The sequence below is a fragment of the Equus asinus genome, chromosome 11 (genome assembly GCF_041296235.1).
Source record: "Equus asinus isolate D_3611 breed Donkey chromosome 11, EquAss-T2T_v2, whole genome shotgun sequence".
Lineage (NCBI taxonomy): Eukaryota > Metazoa > Chordata > Mammalia > Perissodactyla > Equidae > Equus > Equus asinus.
Window position 1 is genome coordinate 58,667,811 of NC_091800.1, and position 12,682 is coordinate 58,680,492.

General features: G+C 34.9%; 1 pseudogene; it reads left to right on the top strand.

Moving 5' to 3' along the window:
• Positions 1–2,756: 2,756 nt before the first annotated feature.
• LOC106845075 (dolichyl-diphosphooligosaccharide--protein glycosyltransferase subunit 1 pseudogene) lies at positions 2,757–4,650 on the top strand (annotated as a pseudogene).
• Positions 4,651–12,682: the final 8,032 nt, after the last annotated feature.

Below are 12,682 nucleotides of genomic sequence, written 5' to 3' on the forward strand. Positions count from 1 at the left end.
TCTTAATTACAACATCAAGCCCTAGACTTCGAATAATTTCCACAATTTGCTTTAATTTTCTTTACTGTGGCAAAGCAATTTTTATGGATTTTTAAATTGTACATGTTATTGAAGTTACCACTCAGTGCAGAAACAAAAGGAGCCGCTAGCAAAATTTTGTATATTTGACTGGAGTATTTAATTAACATAACATGTAGGTCAAACATTTATTTTTTTGTTAGAAACTCCCATTACAGGCTGATACATATGCAGTTTGCTATGGATTTGGGAGATGTGCTGTGTACAGAATTGTGCTGCTGAACAAAATCTAGATTACTATAAACAATAAATAATAGACAACCTATGACCTATGTATTGTTATGTTTAGCTTATGTTTGAGTCAAATTTTCCTTGGATGTTCCACTGTAGTATTCTAGAGATTATTCGCAAAACTAAACATACTACATTCTGCAATCATTTGGGTAAAATTTGATTTTTATGCTGAATATAAATATTAAATGTTTAATTTCAAATTATAATTCATTTTTAGTGCTTTTGGAGTTAACATATAAAAAGAGAAAGTATTTATTCCTTGCTTTAATTCTCACTCATTTTAAAAAGTTTTTTCACAAATTAAGTCTTAAGGAAAAACATTTTAAGAATATTATTTTTTAAACCATTTCTTTAAGTGACAATTGACACACAAAAAGTGGTATATATTTACTACATACACTTAAGGTGTTGGAACCGTGTGAACCCATCACCATAATCTACGCCATAAACATATCCATCTCATCCAACAACTTCTTTCTACCCTCTCTTACTTATTATTACTTCTTTAGGGGGAGAGGAATAAGAACATGTGACAGAAGATTTACTCGCTTAGCAAAATTTTAAGTATAAAATACAGCGTTGATAACTACAGACACTACACTGTACAGCACATTTCTAGGATTACTCATTTTGTACAACTGAAACTTTGCACCCTTTGAGCAATACTTCCACCTCCACCACCCCTCCCCCTGTCCCTGGCGAGCACCATTCTTATCTGTGCTGCTATAAATTTGACTATTTTAGATTCCTCATATAAGTGGCATCATGTAGCATTTGTCCTATGTGTGGGATTTGTTTCACTCAGCATAATGTCCTCCAGGTTTATCCACGTTGTCACAAATGGTAAGATTTCTTCCACTGTATGTACCACATTTTCTTTACCCAATCATTTGTCGGTGGACACTTAGGTTGCTTCCATGTCTTGGCTATTGAGAATAATACTGCAATGATCATAGGAATGAAGATATTTCCTTGAGATCCTGATTTCAATTCCTTTGGATACACATCCAGAAGTGGGGTTGCTAGATCATATAGTCGTTCTAGTATTAAGTTTTTGAGGAACCTCCAAACTTTTTTTCATAGTGGGTACACCAATTCAAATTCTCACCAATAATGTACAGGGTTCACTTTCTCCACATCCTTGCCAACATATTTTTTTTTTTATAATATCCATCCTAACAGGTGAGAGGTGATAATGTCATGGCATGGTTGTTTTGATTTGTATTTCCCTAATGATTAGTGATACCGAGCATCGTTTCATATTTCTGTTGCCCATTTGTATGTCCTCTCTGGAGAAACGTCTATTCAGTTCCTTTAGCTATTTTTAATTGGATTTTTTGTTTTTGGTTTTTTTGCTATTGAGTTGTAAGAATTCCTAACATATTTTAGATATTAACCCTTTATTAGATATATGGTTTGCAAATATTTTCTCTCATTCTGTAGGTTGCCTTTTCATTTTGTTGATTGTTTCCTTTGCTAAGAGGAAGCTTTTTAGTTTGATGTAAATCCACTTGTCAATCTCATATACCACATTAACATAGTGAAGGATAAACATCACATGATCATTTCAACAGATGCAGAAAATGCATTTGATAAAATTCAACACCCTTTCATGATTAAAAACCCTCAAGAAATTAGGTACAGAAGGAATCTACCTCAACATAGTAAAGACTATCTATGAAAACCCCATAGCTAACATCATACTCAACAGTATAAATCTAAAAGCTTTTCCTCTAAGATCCAGAATAAGGCAAAATAACTACTCTCACCATTTCTATTCAGCATAGTACTGGAAATCCTAGACAGAGCAATTAGGTAAGAAAAAGAAATAAAGGCATCCAAATTGGAAAAGAGGAAGTAAAATTATCCCAGTTTGAAGATGGCATGATCAATCTTATGTGTAGAAAATCCTAAAGACTCCACATGCACACAAAAAACTTCTAGAACTAATCAACAAATTCTTTAAAATTTCAGGATACAATATCAACACACAAAAATCAGTTACATTTCTATACAGTAACAACAAACTATCCAAAAAGGAAATCAAGAAAACAATCCCAGTAATATTAGCATCAAAAAGAATACTTAGGAATAAACTTAACCACGGAGAGGGAAGACGTATACACTGAAAACCACAAAACATAGATGAAAGACATTAAAGAAGGCACAAGTAAATGGAAAGATATCACAAGTTCATGGATTAGAAGAATTAACATTGTTAAAATGTCCACCTACCCAGAGAGATTTACAGATTCAATGCAACACCTATCAAACTCTCAATGGCATTTTTTTATAGAAATAGACAAAACAATCCAAATAGCCATATGAAACCACAAAACATGCCAAACAGTAAAAGCAATCCTGAGTAAAAAGAACAAAGCTGGAGGCATCACTCTTCCTGATTTCAGACTATACTACAAAGCAGTATTAATCAAAGAGTAATCATGGAGGCGTCCGCGGCCCGCCTGTTCCTGCTCCGGCTCTTGCCACCGGGGGCCTGGGCCCCAGCGCTGGGTGGCACCTCCCCAGAGGCACTGCCGTTGGTCAAGGAGGACGTGAAGCGCGGGGTGGATCTGAGCAACCAGCCGGCCAAGATGACGGCCGAGGTGGTCCTGGCGCACTTGGGGAGGGGGCTCCGCGCCCGGCGCCGCCTCCTTCCTTCTGGCCCTGGAGCCCGAGCTCGAGGCCCGGCTGGCGCACCTTGGCGTGCAGGTGAAGGGAGAAGATGAGGAAGAGAACAGTCTTGAAGTACGAGAAACCAAAATTAAGGGTAAAAATGGGAGACTCTTCACGGTCAAGCTCCCAGTTGCTCTCGATCTGGGGGCCAAGATTTCAGTGGTTGTGGAAACAGTCTATACCCATGTGCTTCAGCTGTATCCAACCCAGGTCACCCAATCTGAGAAACAGTTTGTGGTGTTTGAGGGGAACCATTATTTCTACTCTCCCTAACCAGCGAAGACACAAACGATGCGTGTGAAGCTTGCCTCCTGAAATGTGGAGACCTTTACCAAGTTGGGGAACCCCACACGCTCTGAGGACCTCCTAGATTACAGACCTTTCAGAGAAGTCCCTGCCTATAGTCAGCATACTTTCAAAGTACATTATGAGAACAATAGCCCCTTCCTGACTATCACCAGCATAACCCGAGTCACGAGGTCTTTCACTGGGGTAATATTGCCGTGGAAGAAAATGTGGACTTGAAGCACACGGGGGCTGTGCTTAAGGGGCCTTTTTCACACTATGATTACCAGAGACAGCCAGACAGTGGAGTATCCTCCATCCATTCTTTTATGACCATCCTCCCTGCTGCTGCCCAGGATGTTTATTACCGGGATGAGATTGGCAATGTTTCCACCAGCCACCTCCTTATTTTGGATGACTCCATAGAGATGGAAATTTGGCCTCGCTTCCCTCTTTTTGGAGGTTGGAAGACCCATTGTAGCCAACAACTTCCCAAGCCATGAGCACCTCTATAATTTGGGTGACCAGTATGCACTGAAGATGGGGTTTGTGGACCACATGTTTGATGAGCAAGTGATAGATTCTCTGACCTTGAAGATCATCTTACCTGAAGGGGCCAAGAACATTCAAGTCAACAGTCCCTATGAAATCAGCCGGGCCCCAGATGAACTGCACTACACCTACTTGGACACATTTGGCCACCCTGTGATTGTTGCCTACAAGAAAAATCTGGTAGAACAGCACATTCAGGACACTGTGGTCCACTACACATTCAACAAGGTGCTCCTGCTGCAGGAGCGCCTGCTGGTGGTGGCTGCTTTTTACATCTTGTTCTTCACTATCATCATCTATGTCAGGCCGGACTTTTCCATCACAAAGGATCCAGCACGCAGAAGCCAGGATGAAGTTGGCCTGCATCACAGAGCAAGTCTCGACCCCGGTCAACAGGAGAATAGGTCTCTATGGTCTCTTTGACGAGTCTGTCAATAGGTACAAGCAGTCCCGGGACGTGTCCACCCTCAATAGTGGAAAGAAGAGCCTTGAGACAGAACACAAGGCCTTGACAAGTGAGATTGCGTTATTGCAGTCCAGGTTAAAGACAGAGGGCTCTGACCTGTGCGACAAAGTGAGTGAAATGCAGAAACTGGATGCGCAGGTCAAGGAGCTGGTACTGAAGTCAGCGGTGAAAGCTGAGCAGCTGCTGGCAAGCTCAAGAAAAACACGTACATCGAGAATGAGAAGCTCATCTCTAGAAAGCGACAGGAGCTGGTCACCAAGATCGACCACATCCTGGATGCTCTGTAGCCCCTACTGGTGGTCCTCAGTGGGCCCAGGGTGCTGCACTTTGAGATGGCAGGTGGGGGTAGTGGTGATGGTGAACATTGAGGCCAGCAAATGCTGGCATCAGTATTTTGCAAAAGGCCTTCAAGGGAAAGAAAGCAGGCCCTGCCTCAGGCAACACAAGAAGCTTTGTTTTTGTCCCTAAAGCGTTCCTTTTTTAAGGAAATCTTACATCCCATTAGAAACAAAATATCTTTGTGTTTTGAACAAAGAAATGTTCCATAGTTGATTGGTTTTGTTTTGTTCTGAAGCCTAGGATATTCTTTCAGCCTGTAAGCCCCTTGTTTTATGCCCTTCTAATTCCTGGTGTTTGGGTATTTTGCGAGTGTGTGTGTGTGTGTATGACCAAGTGAGAATAAAGCAGGGACTGTGGGGAGAAAAAAAAACCAGCATGGTACTTTCATAAAAACAGACACAACCACCAGTGGAATAAAATGGAGAACCCAGAAATAAGCCCATACATATACACATAACTGATCTCAACAAAGGTGCCAAAAATTCACCTTGGTGAAAGAATAGTCTCTTCAAGAAATGGTATTGGAAAAACTAGATATCCACATGCAAGAGAATGCAATTGGACCATTATTTTAAACCATGTACAAAAATGAACTCAAAATGGATTAAAGACTTAAACGTAATACCTGAAACCAAAAAACTCCTAGAAGAAAACATTGGGAACATTTTTTTCAATATTGGCCTTGGCAATGATTTATTGGATATGGCATCACAAATATAGGCAACAAAAGCAAAAATAAGTATATTATAAAACATGCACAAAATGCTATTATGCTATAATACTGTTGTGTGAGAGGAAATGATGGGAAAATCATATTCCTAAAATCTTATTTATAGGTTACCTTATTTCAAAATGATTTCATATCAGCTACTATTAATATATATAAATACAAAAGAACCAGAAATTTTATTGTAAAATTTTACAATGTTTATTTTGCGTTAATAAATTCACATAGATGAGAATATAATGAAGTCTAGAATGTAAAAAGTAGAGGATAGGTAGAAAGGCAATGTAATACAGTGAAAAGAGAAAAGAATGTATTGTTCTGACAGAACCATTTCCAAATCTACCTCTACCATCATTTCAAACAACATGTTCTAGAGGATACTTCCAGATCTCTCTCACTAATGTGTTCTTGAGAAATTTATGTCCTTGTGTATATTAAGATTCTTTCAGTTTGGGGTAAGAGGAAACTCAATTATATGGATTAAAGCAAACCAAAAAGCAAAAATGAAGGGAATTTAGTTTGTATGATCAAAAATTCCAGAGTTAGTACTGAAGTCAGGTAAGGCTGTGTTTGGTGGCTAAAAAGAGCTAAAGGAGAATGATAATAATAGAATCCACCTTACGCAATCATTGTGAGATCTAAATGAGGTTCAAGTAAGCTATATGTTTAGGGGATTATCAGGAACACAACAGTTTTGTATGCTTACTTGCTCATTACATAGTTACTTTAAATATATGACTTCATAGTTTCCATTTATCTAAATAAATTTACCAAGCTCTATCATTTGGTATAGCACCCAAAATATGAAGTACTTCCGAATTAGTTTAATGAACTCAGCATCCACAGTGAAAACTATGACGCATTCCGTATTGAAATATTAGATCCAATTAAATGAAGAGATACATCATGTTCACAAATTTGAAGACAAAATATTTTTTAAATGATAATGCTCTTCAAATTGGTTTATAGAGTTAACTCAGTCAAAATCCATCAGATATTTTTGTACAAATTAGTAAAGTGAGCATAGAAATTATGACCAACAAAATTTTTCGAAGTAGAACAAAGTTGAAGGTGGTGCAACAATTGATTTCAAGACATCCTCTAAATCTACACTAGTCACAACAGTGTGGTATTTGCCTGAAGTAGAAGCACGGAGCAGAACGGAGAGTATATAAATTGACCCAAGTGTGTATAGTAAACTGATTTTTGAGAAACATGACATGCAAATCACTGAGAAGAACAGTCTTTAAAAAAATACAGAAAAAGTAACTCTAACCTCTAGCTCACACCACACACAGAAATTATATCGAAATAGATCATAGACCTAATAGGAAAGCTGAAACTACAAAATTTCCAGAAGAAAAGGAAGGAGAAAATATTTTTCACCTCGGGGTAAGCTAAAGTTTTTTTGATAGGACCGAAAAAAGTACGCCCCCCTCCCCCCAAAAAAAGACATGATAAAACTGATTTAGTTAACATTACAAACTTCTGTTCTTCAAAAGTCTTTGTTAAGAAAATAGACATGAGTCACAGGACTGGAGAAAACATGAATACTACAAATATCTGGTAAATATTTAATATCCAGCAAATATTAAGAACTTAAAACACAATTATAGGAATACATCACAATTAAAAGAATAAACATGTCACAAAAAAGAAGAAAAACGAGTAGCCAATAAACTTATGGAAATATTCTCAACATGATTAGTCATCAAGGGCATGCAAAATAAAACTATAATTGCATACCACTTTAGATCCATTAGAATGACTATAATTAAAAAGACTGTTGATACCAAATTTGCCGAAAATGTTGAACAACTGGAACTCTCATACTTTCCCTGTGGATATAAAAATTTACATAACCACTTATGAAAATAGTTTGTCATTTTTTACAAAATTAAATGTACTTATCATATAACCCAGCTAGTCCAATTCTAGTATTTTACTCAATTTATGTCCATAAAAGCTGTATATAAATGTTCTTAGTGGCTTTATTCATAATAGCCAGAAACTGGAAACAAACCAATAGCCCATACACATTTGAATAAAACTATTTGACATAATCATACAGTAAAATAGCCTTCAACAATGAAAAGGATGAAGTCTTTCTACCTGCCACAACATGGATAAATATGAAAAAAATTTGGTCAGTAGAATAAGCCAGACACGAAAGAGTATATACTGCATTATTCAGTTTACGTATAGGTCTGGAAAAGACAAACCTATTCTCTATAGATATAAATCATATCAATGGTTGCTTGGATGGTGGGGATGAAAGGATTTATCAATAAATGGGGTCCAGGGAATTTTCTGAGTTTATCAATATGTACTACACCTTGAATGTGGTGTTGGTTATATATGGTATATTTTGTCAAACTCCATGAAGTATATACTAAAGCAATTATATTTTACCATATGGAATTTATAGCTAAAAATGATGACTAAAATATTATAATCTAAGGAGAAATGTCAATTGAAAGTGTCAACAATTTCATGTCCATTAACCACAAAATGCAACTTGAAAGAAGTTGTTTGGTATTGTTATGAGAAAGAAAATAACACTGTTAGAGACAGAAATGGCTAAGAAGTTGATTAAAATATGTGTATATGTTCCAAGAATATTTTGTTTATCTGTTCAGGTACTCAACATAAAGAGGTTTTTTGTTAATATTATTCTTTCATAACACATAAATTTTTGAAAAATCTTGGTTCTGCAAAAAGGATGACTTTCATCAATGTAATCAAACTGTCAATGTAATAAAATTGTTTCCGTCTAATGAAATTTTAATTATTTCAGTGCTTCTTGTCACTCTAAAAGTGCCTAGAATTGTATAATAAACAATGCTGTCATTCTATCTCTGAGTAGATAACATTAAATCACCCTCACGATCTGTTCCGTCCTCCACTTTCAGCAAACCTGCCCTCTCTTCAAAATCCCTTAAAGGGTATGTGACTCCATAGCCCTCATATTTACAGTCAGATGCTTGAACAATTTGAGAGGTTTCTCTTCCCCTTAACATTTTGAATCAGTACTAACCAATCTCCAAGAAAATTCATAAATTTTGTTTCTTTATATTACATATACTACTCTATAGCTAAGATCCATACATATCATCTCGAATTTAGATAATTTAAATTTAGTCTTTACAAGTCTACCTGACACTTGCCAAGCATTATCATAGTTTTTAACTTAGATTTGTTCCTCATCACTGTAAGAATGATATATAGACACCATTCTGCAACATATAAAATCTTTATTAGAGAAAAGATAGCATAATTATTTAGAAGTTTGGCAATATTACAGACGTTCTAGGACACTGAGCCTCTTAGCAGCTATGTGATTTTAAGAAAGCTTTTTAACTGGCTGTTTAATTTAGGAATGTGAAAGCTATGGCTAAGAACAGTTTTGGTTGAATGGTTGGGATAAAAGCCTTGGGGGCCCTTACAATGATTTAATATGTACAGGTACCCAATATCTGACACTTTGTGTATCACTGGAAATGCAAACATGAGGAAACTCAGGATAAAATAAAAATTGAATAATTGGTCCATTAAAAGTAAAAAATATATATATATAGTGACTTTCCTTCAAAGATTTACCAGTATTGAGCCTTTATATGTAAAGATCATGTAGTAAAACAAAAGTTGATATATTTGTATTCATATTTATTGTAATTCCATCATTAATGAATAGTGCATTATTTGTTCCCTTGTTAAGTTTTTTAAGAAAAAAACTTATGAAAATTGATGCAAAATATCCAAATCTCAGCAATTAAAAATGAATATTCTCTAACTTTGTCTAAATTAAATCACTATTTCTACTTAAACGTCTTCCAACAGGCCCACAAAAGATTTCTATTTTCCTATTATAGGAATACTGGTATAGAAATTAAATTATCAGCCAGGCTCTAAGTATACAACCCAAGATTAGACTAAAATTAAATTAATAATTGACAGTCAATGATTTCCTTCTTTCTTTTTCTTTTATTTTCTCAATTAGCAATATTTATATTTATTTCTGGAATATGGAGTTTTTGAATATTTAAAATATTTTTTAAAAGTACAGCACTATAGTTGGTCCAAGTGACAATTGGAGATTTGTTTTTTTAAATAATTATATTGTTAGACTATTGCAAATAATATTTCTTACTTGGTATCCATAGTTACACGAGATCTTCAAAGATTTATATTCATTTAATGGAAAACAAGCATATTGCCAGACTCTTGACAAAGTGTAGGATCTCTATATAGTTTCATATATGCTACTTTAACAGGGTTTTGATAGCTTATTTATCTTACAATAGGTTAAATTAAGTAGATAAATATTTGAAATTCAAAGTAAAGACCTTTAAAAAAGACTTTATGTTCAAGATAGACATAGAAAATTTTAGAAAATTTCACTTCGTTATTCTCTCTTTTTTTAAATTTTTAAAATTTCAGTAACATTGGATTATAACATTATATAGCTTTCAGATGTACCTTGTAATATATTTCGAATTCTGTGTAGATTACATCATGTTCACCATCCAAAAGCTAATTATAGTCCATCCCCTCACATTTGAGCCTAATCACTCCCTTTGCCCTCCCCCTCCCTTCCTCTATGGTAACCACCAATCCAGTCTCCATTGCTATGTGTTTGTTTGTTGTTGTTTTTATCTTCTACTTATGAGTGAGATCATACAGTATTTCACTTTCTCCCTGTGACTTACTTCACTCAGCTTAATACCCTCGAGGACGATTCATGTTGTCACAAATGGCTGGATTTCATCATTTCTTATGGCTGAGTGGTATTCCATTGTGTATACATACCACATCTTTATCCATTCATCCCTTGATGGGCGCCTAGGTTACTTCCAAGTCTTGGCTATTGTGTATAATGTTGCAGTGAACATAGGGGTGCAAGTATCTTTATGTCTTTGCATTTTCAAGTTCTTTGGATAAATACCCAGCAGTGGGATAGGTGGATCATATGGTAGATCTATTCTTAATTTTCTGAGGATTCTCTATACTGCTTTCCACAGTGGCTGCACCAGTTTGCACTCCAACTCTTTTTATTTCCAATGTGAAACTGCTGTTGAATTTAATACCTTAAAAAATGAGTATTTCTGAACACACAAATGTACCAAAAACAAAACAAAACTAAGAAAATAAAACAAAAAGCAGAAGTGCGTCATAGAAATCATATGATGCTGTCTCCTTAAGAACAGTAATATTAGGAAAAGAGTTGTCAGTTATGTATTGCCTGATAGGAAAGGCACTATGTCAAGGTGTAAGTACACTAGAGTGGAAAACAAGTGCAGAGTCTTTACAGCTGTAATTATAGTTTTGCAATTTATTTTCTGTGTGAAATTTGTTTGAAGCTTTGGTAGGATTATATCCAATTTTAGAATTCAAGTAGACCAAAGATCTTAGGTGAGATAATATGTCCATAAGCCACATGAGAATAAGACTCACAATTCTCATATCTGTAAATACCTTAATGAGAGAAAACTTTTCAAAAAATTAGTCAGAGAGAATTTTTCAGTGAATGCTCAGTATAAATTCACATTTTAATCCTCTTCTACCTTTCCTGTCTCTTTATACATTCTCTCAATTTATTGGTGAATGAAGTAGAAGCATACAAGCAGTGAAGAATTTTCTCATCACTCCTGAGGTTAATAAAATTGTAAATAGGAATTAAAACATTAAAAAAACACACACACATTGAGGCAGTAAGTTAATAACCAATGCCTGCCTGATGGGAGGAGAGGTTAGTATTTATAAGAATTAAAGTAATAATAAATTAGCAATTATTGAGGATTTACTATAAGAGAGGCACTTTGCTAGGTAATTAGGTGTTGCTATGCATTACCTGGTAAATCCTTAAAATTCTATGAACACTATAGGCACTATATTACCCTCATTTTATGAAAACATAGAGAATTTGTTTAAATTGCCTGGTATGACCATAGCTAACACATTTTAGGAACTATGTTATCTGACTAGATTTACTACAAGATGCATGTATTAATAAAAGGAAGAATTTGCATTTATTATTACAACATTGTTGGTGGTCTTTTAATTATTTTAATACATTGGGACTATGAAGGAAAGAAGTGTCTAATAAACATGCACATCTCCCGAGAAATGAATGTTCAATATAGAATCCATTTTAGTATGAAAATGAGACTTAGAGACTTTGTTATATACTTAGTATGAGTTATTAATAACTAACCTTAAAAAGTTTCCTGTAATATTATATTGAGCACTTACAATATAGAAGGACAAAACTCCTTTTAGCAAAACAGTGATATTCCAACAAGTGTTACCAAAAAAATAAGCTATACTAGCTGCATGCTAAAACATGTGATCTCAGATCCTACAGATCTGAAATGAAGACTACACGAATGATGAAAGAACTTGATGCTGGAGCTAAATTAGGATATCATTCATTCTCTGAGTAGGGACTTTGTGTTTTCTACCTTCGTTCTGTCTCTGTTTCTTTCGTACTTTCTTTCTCTCCTCCTGGAACCTACATGATTAATGTGTATTCTTCCATCTTTTACTATTTTCTTATTTGTTATTCTACAGATAACAGCATGTATTCTGACTTATCAAAGTTTACTATCACTTGATGCTTTTACATGTTTCATAAAAAAAGAAAGAAATTAGAATATATTAACTTTATTCATCTCTCGTGATTTATGTTACTTTGACCTATATTTTAATTCTATTATGTTGTAACTTTACACAGTCAATTTTCAACTAGATTTAGTCTTTTCAGTGCGCTCTTTCCTCTCAGCATCTCCAAGTTTCCATATTGTATGCCTCTTTTGTCTGAAAATTCACCTTAATAGTTTTAAAAATAAGCGCCGCTAGAGGCAAATTTTCTCAAATTTTATTTATTTGACATTGTCTTTGTTTCATCTCACTTTTGAAGAACATGTTCACTTGGTAGAGATTGTAAGGTTGGAATTATTTCCATGTAGGATTATGAATATGCTATTTCATTGATTTGTATTGTTTTGGGGGTGGAAATTTGAGAGAAAAGTAAGTAATCTGTATCAATTCTCTGGATCCCTTAAGATTTTTCTTATCTTTGCTTTTACTATGATGAGTATGAGTAGGTGTGGTTTTATTTGGAATTTTCTTGCTTAATGTTTATAAGACTTTTTTTGAATTTGTATATTCATGTCTTCATCAATTCAGAAATATTATTTACTATTATCTCTTCAGATATTCTACCTCATTCTTGCCTCTTTTTCTGGCAATGTAATGCTAATTATAGTAGTATGGCTCTTTAAAGAGCTTGTAAAATACATTATAATTGTTTTGATCTGCCATAT